This window comes from Dama dama, chromosome 12, assembly GCF_033118175.1.
Source record: "Dama dama isolate Ldn47 chromosome 12, ASM3311817v1, whole genome shotgun sequence".
Classification (NCBI taxonomy): domain Eukaryota; kingdom Metazoa; phylum Chordata; class Mammalia; order Artiodactyla; family Cervidae; genus Dama; species Dama dama.
In genome coordinates, this window is record NC_083692.1 from 107,798 (window position 1) to 121,532 (window position 13,735).

A 13,735-nucleotide genomic window follows, 5' to 3' on the forward strand; every position below is an offset into this window, starting at 1 on the left:
CAGCCCCCAGTGAGCCGCTTCACTCCTCTGTGGCTCAGCTGGCCCCTGAGAGGGCGTGTGAGTTTGTGACTTCTGGCTAGAAGAGGGTTTTCATATGGTGTTTCCAGGGCTCCTGAGGGTTCTGTGAGGCTATCTTAGGAACTGACCTTGAGGTGAAGATGAGACTCAACAGGAAAGTACCCAGCCTCCTTCCTCCTCACTGTTAATAAAACAACTCTTCTCTGTGATTCTGTATTTTCACTGGTAAAATGGCAAACAACCTCTAGTATTGTTGTGAGGTTTAAAAGAGATTGATACAGGGACTTCTCTGGTGGTCTAGTGGTTAAGAATCTGTCTTACAATGCAGGGGACGTGGGTTCCATCCCTGGTCAGGGAACTAAGAGCCCACGTGCCATGGAATAACTAAGGCGCCCCAACTGCTGAGCTCGTGGGCCACAACTAGAGTCCATGTACACCATAAAAGTTCCAGCACAATTCAGCGAAGGTCCCAGCTGCCACAACTATGACCCGACAACAAATGAAGACCGAAACATGTAGAACTCGAAACACACTATTTAGACAACACATAGGAAACAAAATAAACGAGAAGCTACTGCAGTTCTTCTATCAAATTTCTGTATTGTAAACTTCACTAGAAGGAAGGATGCCATGGCTCACAATGAAAAGCCAAAGGACCTCTCTCTCCTGGGCAAACCCACAGACAAAAAGGCGCAGTGACTCACTCCTGGATGCCTGAGACGCCCCTAACAGGGACTGGGCAGAAGGATTTGTCATTTTGGTTTTGAGGGTCTGACAGGCAGCGAGAGGAGTCAACCTGCCAGAATAAGGAGTTTTAGCCACGTGAGATGGACTCATGCTTACCAGGCCTAGCTTGGCCAACTCCAGCACTTAGCAGCCTGTAGAAACCCTGCTAAGAGTCAGAATGTGCGTCGCAACATTTGATGGGAATATATGCTTTTAAAAAAAGGCACATACTTGTCAATAGGACCAGACAAAAACACAAGGATGCTAAGACAGTGATGAAAGCCAGGGCCAAGCAGACAACTAGAAGCTTCTGTTATTTTTGTTTATATGTTTGACACAAACAACATCAAAGTCCATGGAGCTTTAAGAGCCTCTGATATACATAGCACTAGACACCCTTGGGTTACAGTAGGAGGTATTATATTTTTAACGTTTTTTTTTAATACTCAAACATCCTTTCAAATCAGCTTCAATTAATTTTTCTTGCTATTTATTAACAGTGTATCATAAATTCTCAGAATTTAGAATTTGGGAGACTAAATTCCACCTAAATTGCATATATCTGCATACATACACAAGTAGCTTTGGTTTTTTTCCCTTAATTTGTTCAATATTTATATTAATGTATACTAACAACAACTAAAAAAAAAAACAAAAAAACAATGAAATGTGGCCAAATACAGTTAGTTGTAAGTAGCTCAATCATCTGACCAGAGTAATGTGACCAGATGGAGAGCTATCTTTCTTAGATGAAAAGGAAAGTGGAGGCAGACAGTAGCTCATGGTTCAGTGAAATGAGGATCTGCTATTGTGTGGCTGCCCCGGCGTTTACTCCTATGCACAAGGTGGCAGCTCCCAGGTGCCGTGTCCAGGTTCAAGCAGGAAGACGGGGAGGAAGTACTGCAGCCCGTTCTGCCTCTCTGGATCAGGAAAACAAAAGCTGAGCAATATACTTCCCACCCTAAGCAGACGTCTCCTATCCACCTCATTAGTCAGAACAGTGGCCTGTGATCACTTCTAGTAGCACTGAAGGTAGGAAAGACAAGAATAAGGTTTTTCAGCCTCTAAAATGGGGAGGGTGAGAATGGACGTTGATGAGTGAGCCAACAGCATGGGCCACGGTGCCTATGCTGGGCTGTACTATGTCGCTCAGTCATGTCCGACTCTTTGTGACCTCAGACTCTTTGTGACCTCAGACTCTTCGTGACCTGGACTGTAGCCCGCCAGGCTCCTCTGTTCATGAAGATTCTCCAGGCAAGAATACTGGAGTGGGTTGCCATGCCCTCAAGCTGAAGTTTTCTACACCAGTTCCACAAACAGACAAAATAATCTGTCATTAGCACTTTCAATGATGTATACCAGGAAATGCTACTGATTGGCTTTCAAGATTCTTCCCTCCTCCCTTTAAAATATTTATATGAGAAATTGTCTTTGTGTAGCCTATTTTAACTTTGAAAGTTAAAACTCAGTTGAGCTGTGATCACAAGAAATAATTTTTTTAAATCTGGTTAATGGTAAGATAGAAATGCCATCATGAATTGCATTTGCAGGCCTATGTCTTGTGCCCAAAATACCTATTTTTAATAGATATTTTAGATTTCTTTTTTCATAGATAAGAACATTTTCAGAAGGGATATATGAAGAAAGAAAGAACAAAAATCACCCCAGGCAAAATTTATCTTCAGTTCCCACAACTTTCATTTCTATAACTTTCCACCCATTTGTGTCCCCTATTTGTGTCATTTATTTATTCAACAGTTATTACTAATTGCCTGTAAGGTACAGCACAGGATGCTGAGGATATAAAGATATGTTGATGATGGCGTATGAGGGTATGGGAGTCATTGCTTCAGGGAGCTGGCAAGTACAGTGAGGTAACACAGATGTTAAATAAACAATTGTGAATGTACAAACTGTGATGCACTATGAATAAAATGAAACTGCTGCGGCAACAGATAATAGAGGAAGTGGAATTAAAGGGGACTTACTTAGGGTATCCTGAGAAAGCTTCTCCGAGGCGCAGAGAGGTAAGGAAGAGCTAGGCTGACACAGAACTGTATCATTAGAGAAGCAGGCAGAGGCCAGATCTCACAGAGACTCGGGGCCATAGCATAGATTGAAAGTTTTACTCTAAATACATAGGAAGGCCCCGGGGAGTTTTAAGTAAGAGAAGGATTGATTTACATGCTATAATGCTACTCTGGGGAGCTATGAGGAAAATGAATTAAAGAAGAAAAAAGTCAAGAGGGGAAGCAGAGGGACTGAGCAGCAGGCTCTCACAGCTGTCTAGGGGCAATTACAGTGATGGAAATTATGATGGTCATGGAGATGGATTAGCGGTCTACTCTGAAACTAGAAATGACAGCACTGGCTGATAGATTGGATATCTGAAGGGGAGGAGAGGAAGAGTCAGTGGTGCCTCCAAGAGAAAGGGGGCACTTGGAAAACATGGCACCACACTTCCAGGGACCTTTAGGTCTGGCTCTGATCAAGAGAAGGATCTAATTCATCTACCCCATTTACACAGGAGTAAACTGAGGCCCCAAAGCGGGAAGGGATTTTCTCTAAGGTCCCCAAGGCAACACCTCTGGCCTGTTGCTGCCCACCCTCCAGTGTCCTCCCAGGCTCCACCGCCTGCAAATGGACTGAGAGTGAGCCTTTCAACTCTTTATTCCCATGGCCCTCTCCCCTCCCCATTGGCTTCCACTTTCCTGGGATCAGATGACCTAGTAAGAAAAAGGAGAAGGGTGTGGAAGTTCCTAGCGGAAGAGAGGAAAATAGGAAATGATGATTCCAGCTTTCAGAACTCTTACTCCTGATCTTGGAATGTGACAGAATGCATGATAATTATCTTCACCTAGGGAAGATAATCACTCTCAGCAAGAAGAATTCTAAGGCAGGGGAGTGGTGGCACTTTGGAGATCTCCAGGAACCCTGTACTACCACTCTGCTTCCCCCCAACCCTGGTTAATGTGCTTGCTGAGGGCCCTGAGACTGATTCACCATGGGAACAGAGTAGCCAATGAACAGAGCCTAAACTGATAACCAATGACAGTCTGACTTTCGCATTCACACACAAATCCACAGCAACCAGGACTATAGTGCACACAGGGGTGATGAGGAATCTCCCCCTTCCACCTCTTGTTCTCCCCACTTCCCTCCCAGAGACAGTCATGCAAACCCCTTCCTCTGGCCAATACTCGTGTCACTGAAGTGTTGCGGGGGTGAAAGGGGCAAATATTCAAGGAAGTTGATGGAAGCAGCCTGAATTTATAAAATATTTCATCTTCCCAGGCGGTGCTAGTGGTAAAGAATCTGCCTGTCAATGTAGGAGATGTGGGTTCAATCCCTAGATCAGGAAGATCCCCTGGAGTAGGAAATGGCAACCCATTCCAGTACTCTTGCCTGGAAAATTCCATGGACAGAGGAGCCTGGCGGGCCACAGTCCGTGGGATTGCAAACAGTCAGACATGACTGAGCACACACACAATCCTAATCGTCTTTAGAAAACATAAGCCTCATTTAGGACACAGACTCGGTGCTGTAAGGAAGGATGTGTGCACAGCGATGATGCAAGAAATGTGTGTTTGATGCTCTTAGGACTAGGTATGAGGGTTTCTGCTGGGACTCCTGCATCACAATCACCTGGGATGCCTGTCAAAACATGGATTTCCAGGCCCCACCCTAAGTCTGAGGAACTGGAAATTCTGCATCTAGAGAGAGGAATACACATTTCACAAGCCCTCCTCATCCCCCAGGGCAGGTGGGCATTAAAATTGGAAAGCCACTGAGCTAGGATGTTGTTTAGTTAAGTCAGTTTGAAGTGTAAGAAGTGAGGTCCATGGTTCAGCCAGAAATCACGCTAGTCAACTGCCACAATCGCTGAGCCCAGCATCTGCCTGCCCTGCATGTGTTATCTGCCAAAGGAGTGAGACCCTGGGCATGGCCACTGAAGGCAGAGGCCTTGCAGGGACCCTGCTCCCTCCACAGGCCAGGCTCCTGGGAGGAGCTCCTATAGGACTCACCAGAGTACATCTCCCCGGGTAACAGGAGCTGCAGCTGTGACAGGGTGATCTGGGCAGAGACAGTGATCCTCCATCACTGGGGACTCCAGCTCCATGCCTCCTTCCTTTCCAACTTTAACCCTCTGCTACCCAGTGGCGAGACCCAGAGCCAAGCTCTGACAGTGATCAGTTTCTCAGACCGTGGAGAAGCACAGGAGTAGAACTTTCAGAGCCTGCACAAGCCACATACAAGTGTTCAAATGAAGGCAGTGACAGGAGGGTAAAAGCTTCGCTGGACATGCAAATGAAAAGCACCATTTTCTGCCCCTCAGCCAGCAGTTCTGGCCATCAGCAATGGGCAAGTCAAATCTCTAGACTGTCATGGATGTCCAGGGTTTGAACAGTTTAATTGAAGGAGAAAGGTGTTTGGTTTTGTTGTTTTCCTCCAAAATCACAATAGGAAAACACTCAGAAAGTGTTTCCCGAGCTGAAAAGGATGTTTAGGACAATTTCTCTCCTGAAATGTTTCTTTAGCACCTGTTACATTCAGACATGGTTCAGGTTGCTACAAGAGACATCACCAAACAAAGCAGACAAAACCCCCATCCTCCTAGAGCTTAGCTTCCAGTGAGAGGAGGCAGGCAGTAAAAAAAAAAAAAAAAAAATGCAATCACACCCCCATCCCAATTCCATAGATGAAGATTCTGGCTTACAGGGAAGGGGAAGGGACTCAGAAGAGATATTTAGCATAAGCTTCCCTGGTGGCTGAGACAGTAAAGAGTCTGCGTGCAGTGCAGGAGACCCAGGTTAGATCCCTGGGTCTGGAAGATCCCCTGGAGGAGGAAATGGGAACCTACTCCAGTATTCTTGCCTGGAGAATTCCATGGATGAAGGAGCCTGGTGGGCTACAGTTCATGGGATCGCCAAGAGTTGGACATGACTGACTAACACTTTCAATAACACAAAAACAGGGGTCAGCTGGGGGTTGTGTTGACCTGGGCAAGCCTGCATCAGCTAAAAGTGGACCACTCCCACTCAGCCCTGGACAGTCACTTCCAGCAGAGCTCTGCAGATGAAGCCAAAGTTCACCTGGATTCAGCTTATGGGCCAGCAGTTGGCCACCCCTGGAAGAATGATGGGGAGTATAAAACACCACTGTACCTTTAATGCATTTAGACACACTCAGAATATCATATTCATAGATTTTTTAAAAGGAATTCTCCTCTCTCTCAGCCCTCATTTTTGGTTCCAAGGATAAAAATCTGATTGCTGTGTTTTTCTTTCTTGTCACGTACCTTGGAAAATCCAGGCTGTGAATGGGACTACATTAAAACAAAGTCCTCACAGCTCTATATGCAGAAAGACTTGCCTATCTCTTCCTGAGATCTACATTTTCCTGGAGAGAACCCCTGTTTCTTTTTAATTCCCCTCCGGAAATACAGCACCCTGAGATCCAGAGACCCAATCGTTCACCTGGAAAGAAGTCCTGAGTTCTAAAAAGAGAACAATGAAAGCATCATTAATTGAATTGATGGAGAATGTGTGCTCAGAGTCCTGTGGGGACCCCCATGGTTTGAGTATGACTTAAGGACCACCATCCACCTGTGGCAAATGAATGCTTCTACCCAAGTGTGTTCAAGCAAGATCATAGGTGAATGAAGCCCAAGGTTGCTAGCAGAAAATAGCGCGTTCCTCTAGCACAGAAACAAGAGATCTACGTGATGACAGTCACCATGTGAATCTGGTGGCTTAGGAAAGAGGACCTTAAAATGAGGAGACACAGTAGCTGCTGGGAGCAGAATGGAGCCCTTTCCAAGGGGGTAATCAGGAGCAGCTGTGTCACAGGAGGTGTGCCCACAGGATTGGAGGAGGTGATAAAAGATCTTAGAAAAAAGCTCAGTCTACTAGCCCACTGGGTGAGTCACTTCCCACCCCTCTCACTTTCCCCTCTTCAAAATGGGAGAAGGATGGTACCTGGCATGTCTCCAGCCCCCATCTCAGACTGGTGTCCCTTTGATTCCCAGGTCCAGACAAGGCTCTAGCCAGGCCAGGTTGTGCATCAATCTGTTCCCTCAGCTCCGAGCTGCCTTTATAGTCTTGCCATTCCCTCTATTTGGAGCAGCTTCTATCATCCTTCTTGCTCAATGACCCTCTCTCTTGCAAATACTGACGTCCCATTGGTGCCCTCCTAACCCCAGTTCTCCCGGGAAGCTATGCATTGCAGGAACAGAACTTGATCTCTGGAACTGGCCCACTTCCAGCTGAATCCTAGCTCTGCCACTTACTGGCCATGTCAGCGTAGGAAAATAACTTCTCTGTGCCTCAGTTCCTTCTTCTGGAAGGTGGAGATAGTAAGAACACTGACTTCAAGGGTATTCTCTGAGTATTAAATGACATCATGTGTGGAAAGCTCTTCCTTTGCACAGAGGTGATGAACACAGTAAATGCTATTGACATAGTTGCTGCTATTGCCAAATTGTCATCTGAACCTCTCTGGGGGCATCGTCTATCTTCAATCCTGAGCTACTGTTGCCCAATTCTGTTCCTTATCAAAACACAAACCGGAAAACCTATCCTTGCCACTCATCCAGAACCTGACACAGGGGTTAGGCATTCTTAATACTCAACACGTGCTTGTTGAATGGATATAGGCACTTTCACAAGTAGCCTTCTAAGGACCATGTCACATTTTTCACTTAATGGAGAGAAAGCAACTCAAGAGAGAATTTCTGGTGGTCACTAACCTGTGTAATATGGGGAAAGTCAGTCCTGGGATCTCAATAGATGTGAGGAAAAGCAGGAAGAATGGGAGAAAAGGAAATGAAATAGACCAATCCAGAAAACAAAGTTCCCTGTCTACTATGTATCAGGCACTCTCTTAAGTGTCATGTGATGTTGCCTCTAATTATCATGACAACCACTGTTCAGGGATATCAACCCCATTTTATAGATGAGAAAACTGAGGCAGACAACAATTAACTCCCTTATTCATGGTTTTCTAGCAGAGCTGGGATTATAACCTGTGTCTTTTGGATTCAAAGACTCGTGATTTATTTTTGAGATACCATTGTCTTCCAAGATCAGAAATCTTTTGATGGTCCCTCAGGGCTCCCTATGGATTGTCAGATTTCATGGAAATAAAAAACATCCTTTTTCTTCTGTGGGGTTCTCTAGCTTTAAAAATATATATACAGACTTTTCTGGCTTTGAGTTTTTCCATTAATATTCCTTACAGTATCTTTTTCCTTAAAAGTCACCTCCTGGGGAAGAAGAGGGGGCCCCCTGGGAGTGCACTCCGCCCCACCCAGAGCGTGTGCAGCCCGGCCAGCTGGTGAGGGAGATGGTGGAACAGACAAGAGCAAAGATGAAACTCGTGCCACTTTGGAGGAGCCAGTCTCTTGGTTTCAGCTGGGAGGTGACTGTGGGCATAGGGTGGATGCCAGAGTCAGAGCCAAACGCTGGAGAGGGCATGTTTTTCCCTGTGGTATTTTAGACTTGCATGGAGGAAGGACAAGGCAAAAAGGATTACAAATGGCCTTAAAATTATGGTCCATCTGGAGTCGACACATTATCCTCTAGAAACAGTTGTGCACATGTGACAAGAGGTATGTATAAGAATTTTCATTGCTCGAGTGGGTTCCAGTGTCCTGTCGACGGTTGCTCAGCGGCTAGTTGCAATTTTGGTGCTCTCACAGAAGGTGAGCACACACCCTTCTGATCCACCATCTTGAATCAATCTCCTCTCACTGTTGTTTTAAAAAGCTGGAAGTAGCCTGCTGCCCATCAGCCGAAGACAGTGATGGTTCATCATCCAGGGGCAGACAATGCAGCTATTAGGGTGGATGAACAAGGATGCCTGTGCTACTCTGAAAAGATCTTCAGGACTGCATAGCAGGGGAATAATGGGTTTTGGTCCCACTGATCCAAAATTGTAGGCTCTTTTCACTGCATCCTGCTGCCTCTTTGGAACACGGGGAACTAGGGGAATGTGTCTCTGAGGACTAAACTCTGTGGTATGCAGAGCTCATGCTAGATTTTCTTCTGAGAAATGAAACATTAGTGTGGGTTGTAGTACAAACAGCCTCTGGGAAGCGCTGGACTGTGCCTTGAAAATGAGCTAAGATTTTCCACAAAAGCAGAGAGAAATGAAGACGGAAGTCTCTGGTGGGGGAATCACTGTGAGCAGAGGCACTGAAGCGGGCATGTGTTGAGCCGGGGGACCTTTCAATCACGCTCATCGCTAGGGACTCATTAGCCAAGGGTTCAGAGCTCACAAGATTTAATGACGCATTCAATACCATGACTTTGGGGGCCTGATAAGCTATTGTATAGCCAATAGAGTGTCACCCAAGAAACAGAAAGTCTAAAGTGGGCAGTGCTGGGCCAGTTCTTCGGTTGCTGCAGGAAGTAACTCCCTACTCCCCATGGAGCACCTTTACTGATTGGTGTTAAGTCTTGGTCCACTGTGGACGAAACCATGTCAGCGAGGGTCTAATTTCTGAATCAGAGGACCTTGGCTCTTAAGAAATCCCTGCCACTGCTGCTGCCAGGTAATTCATCTCCCGAGCAGCAGACAGAAGGGGCTGTCAGGCAGAAAGATGCCTTCCCTTCTGTGCAAGTCTGGCTGGGTACTCAGCTGGTATCCATCTCCCCTCTTTCATGCCCTGTTCTCTGTGGCAGTACCCATTCTGAGAATGGGGAGAGAGAATGAAGAGGGAGTTTATCTTGCTTTGTTTCTGGTTACTGTAGGTATGTTTTCCTACAGATTCAAATGAGGATTCATCAATCAAATGTTTTCGTTGAGGACCATTAGGATATAAACTTTGCCTTAGGCACAGTGGTAGGCATTATGGCCAGTGTGAAAAAGAAAGAAACCAGAGTACAGACTTCGGACTTTGCAAAAATCAAGATACACAAGGAAAAAAGATGGATAATAAAGCAAAATGTTCATCTGAATAATTCCCAAGTGCAGGATTTATAGTCAACAGATAGAAAAGAAAATCACTGAGACCCAAAATAGTCTGGGTTAGCTTTGAAGAAAAAGAGGGACTTGGACTGGTCCCAAGGGATGAAGGTGAACTTCTAGAAGGAGCTTCGGCTAAGACGTGGTTTGTGGCAGGAGAGCCCAAGCAAAGCAGAGTAGGACTGTGTTTCAAGACCAAGTATCCTGTTAATTACTCAGACCTGGGTTTTGATCTTTGGTGTTGTTGTTTAGTCGCTAAGTCACATCCAACTCTTTTGTGACCCCATGGACTGTAGCCCCTCAGGCTTCTCTGTCCATGGGATTTACCAGGCAAGAATACTAGAGTGGGTTGCCATTTCCTTCTCCAGGGGATCTTCTCAACCCAGGGATGGAACACACATCTCCTGCTTTGCACACAGACACTTTATACTGAGCCATGATCTTAGTTCATCAGTTCTTAGCTAGTAAGGCTTGAGCCAGTAACTTAACTGCCAAGTCTGTTTCCTCTTTAAAAAAAGAGGCCATTAAATAAAGATGTGGTACATACATATAATGGAATATTACCCAACCATAAAAAGGAATGAAATAGTGCCACTTGCAGCAACATAAATGCAACTAGAGATTATCATACTAAGTGAAGTAAGTTAAAAAGAGAAAGAAAAATAGCATATGATGTCACTTACATGTGGAATCTAAAATATCATACAAATGAGTCTATCTATGAAACAGAATTACGGACATAGAGAACAGACTTGTGGTTGCCATGGGGAGCAGTTGGGAAAGGGATGGAGTGAGAAGTTGGGATTAGCAGATGTAAACTTTGAACAGAGATGGATAAACAACAAGGTCCTACTGTATAGCACAGAGAACGATGTTCAGTATCCTGTGATAAACCTTAATGGGAAAGAATATAACAAAAATATTGTGTATATATATGTGTGTGTATATATATACGTATATATGCATATATGTATGTATAACTGAATCACTTTGCTATACCACAGTAATTAACACATTGTAAGTAAACTATACTTCAATTAAAATTTTTTTAATTTTAAAAAGAGGCCACTAATACAAATATCATGGGATCTTATAAGAGTACATGAACAAAGAGAAGCTAAAGCATGTTGCCTAATACCTGGCATACACCAGGAGTTCAAACATTTTTAATTTTCTTTCCCTTCTGTTGTGTTACCACTTTCCTTTTTTCAGCTTTGTCCCTGGCCTCCCACTAATCATTTACTCTCTGCTAAGAGCTTCCAGCGCTTGCTGACATGCAGTTCTTTATGTGCTCCTGGCCCAGCACTGGCCAGAGGGACGTCTGGAGGCTGTTCCCACGGAGAGAGGGAAGGCTGCCAGGTGCAGTTACGACTCGAGCACGCTGGCAGCATCACTCCATCCCAGGGCTACTCCATGGCTCAAGCCTCAGGAACTGCATCTGAGCTCCTGCCTGCTTCCCTGGCAAAACTCATCACCGGGGCAGTGATTCTTCCTGCTGGACCACACTGCCCACCAGTCCCCTCCTGATCTCCCGGGTACCTGGTTTTGTTCCTTAGCAGTCAGCATTATGATGGTTTCCTCTGTATCCCAGAGTGTGTACAGACACTGGTTTTGCAGGACTTGCAACTATGTGAGGCTTTTTCAAGAGAGTAATTAAGAACCTCATGAGCTCTGGAGTGAGACCTATGCTTAACTCTGCTTCTTACTCTAATTTGCTGTGTGATCCTGGGCAACTAGCTTTGCAACTCCGAGCCTCTGTTACTGTATAACAAGCCTGGATTTGTGGCACAAAACAGCAGCTTTTTTATTCTGCTCGTAGATTCCCTGGGTCAGGAAACTTGGATACAGGCACAGTGGGATGGCTGGTTCTTGCTTACAGATGCCTGAGACCTCGGATAGAGAAGCTACAAGGCTGTGGATCACTTGGCAGTGGGGGGTGGAATTACCTGCAGGCTCACTCACTCACATGGCTGGCAATGGAGGCTGCTGCTCTGACCACCTACCTACACATTCCCTCTGCAAGCTCTGCTGGGGTTCCTCACAGCATGATGGCCAGGTCCCAAGAGCAAGCAACCAAGAGGAAGCAGGCAAAAGCTGTAACACATCTCATGACCTACCCCGAGACTTCTGCCAGAGTCACCAGCCCAGCCAGATCAGAAAGGAAGGAACATATGTTCCTTTGTCCTACCTTTCAGTAGGACAAGGGTCAAAAGTCACATTGTAAGAAGAACATGTGGAATGGGAGAGGTTGCAGTGGTGGTATTTGGAAAAAGCAATCAGCTACACCTTAAATATAAAGTAAAGATAATACTTTTGGAATAAGTATGAAGGTTAAAGAAAATAAGGAATTTAAAATGCTTAGTATGGTGCCTGACATGTAATAAGTGCTCAGTAAAAGACACAATCATTCACATTCATATTCTCTCTCCTCCCCTTCCTCCTTCCCTCTCCCCTCATCCCTCACTCTCACCTCCCCCCAAGTAGAGGTACACACACACACATGTGACACTTCTGGATAGTGCTTATTAACGTGTTGTCTGTGCTTATTAATTGTTTGTGTCTATAAGAGATGCTAGTAATTATTTAAGTTAATGAATCTATAGATTAGATCCCTAATGAATCTATAGAATAGAGCCTCAAAAGTCAGGTTGTTTCTTATCTAATTACCTTATTTTTATACTTTGGAAAACCAATGTTAATAATCCTTACTTGGATGAAGCATTCTTGTTGAAAAGAACTCAAGTGACCCTTAGCAAACAATAAGCAATTTTTCAAAAGACTGAGATTAGATTTCAACACCTTTCGGGATTTATAAGGATTTGAATTTCATCATCACCCCTGGAGTTAAATGAAAAGGCACAGAAGGTGCACAAAAGCTTGATACGTTCTCATTTTGCAGATCTGAACACTGAATTGAGCCAGGTCACTTACTGTCTTCGACTTTTTTAAGACTATGCAGATTGTTCCTCCTTCCCAAAGCCAAGGAGCCTCATATTTAGGCAGTTATTTGCTCTGTGAATCAGCAAGCAGAACAATCAGAATTCACAAACTTGAGTTACTGTATTTCTGCATCTCTGCACTAAGAAGTAAGGAAGGACCAAGGGAACAGAACAGAAGGCGCGTGGTTTGTTTCTCCTCACCAAGGCTGTGCAGGGATCTTGGCTGGACAAGGATGGAACTTAGAAGACAACGATGCCAAGTGACTTTGGGCAAATGACTTACCTCCTTAGACCTCAGATTTCACAAACTCAGTGATCTGACATTCTATTGGGTTGGCCAAAAAGCTCATTCAGGTTTTTCTGTATGATATTAGGAAAACCCAAACGAACTTTTTGGCCAACCGAATACAATGGAACATGCTTACTGAGCCTCTGTGGTCCATTCTCTCCTTATTATGGTGGAGATTGCACAGAAATAAGAAATGCCAGGTCTTGGTTTACATGATGTTCACAGTCTAACTGAGGAGATAAGACTAACACACAAGCAGCAATGTGTTACTTACAGTGTGAACTCACAAAGCTCAGGTGTATCTTGAACACTAAGTACCATCCACAGGTGACCCAAAGGGACAGATGCATGCTGGCAGAAGGTCAGTCTTCTTCCATCCATCTGGCTAGAGAGGAAGAAAGGGCACGCATGTTATTAAAACATAAGTCCATCTATCAGGTTTCCCCACAAAGCCAATGTTCTTACATTTCACCATATCTTCCACATCAAAACTCAAAGATAGAAAAGGAATTTTCCTACGTATATAGAGAAGATTCATAGTTAATTTTTTTTAACTTCAACTCCCTTTTAAGTCAATGAACTCTTCCCTCTTAAATTTAATATACCATGCTGAGCAAAGGAAGATGTTAATTAGAATCTGGCTTTCCCCATATCCTCCCCGTTTGACACACAACAGATTTAATTTTTCAGTTTCGTTGAAGTATAACACACATGTAAGTGCATCAGTCAAAAATGGTTTGCCTTGGAAACAGAGAACATTCTGTAATTTTTGAGACTGCACCCAAGTACTGCATTT

The 13,735-nt window shown here is 44.6% G+C and overlaps 1 long non-coding RNA gene across 1 annotated transcript in view; it reads right to left on the reverse strand.

Moving 5' to 3' along the window:
• Positions 1-13,255, reverse strand: part of LOC133065904 (uncharacterized) — a 53,104-nt gene extending 39,849 nt beyond the window's left edge. The window contains exon 1 of the long non-coding RNA XR_009695027.1: positions 13,227-13,255. This is a non-coding gene — a long non-coding RNA (uncharacterized LOC133065904). The remainder of the gene's footprint in view (positions 1-13,226) is intronic.
• Between the last annotated feature and the right edge of the window lie 480 nt (positions 13,256-13,735).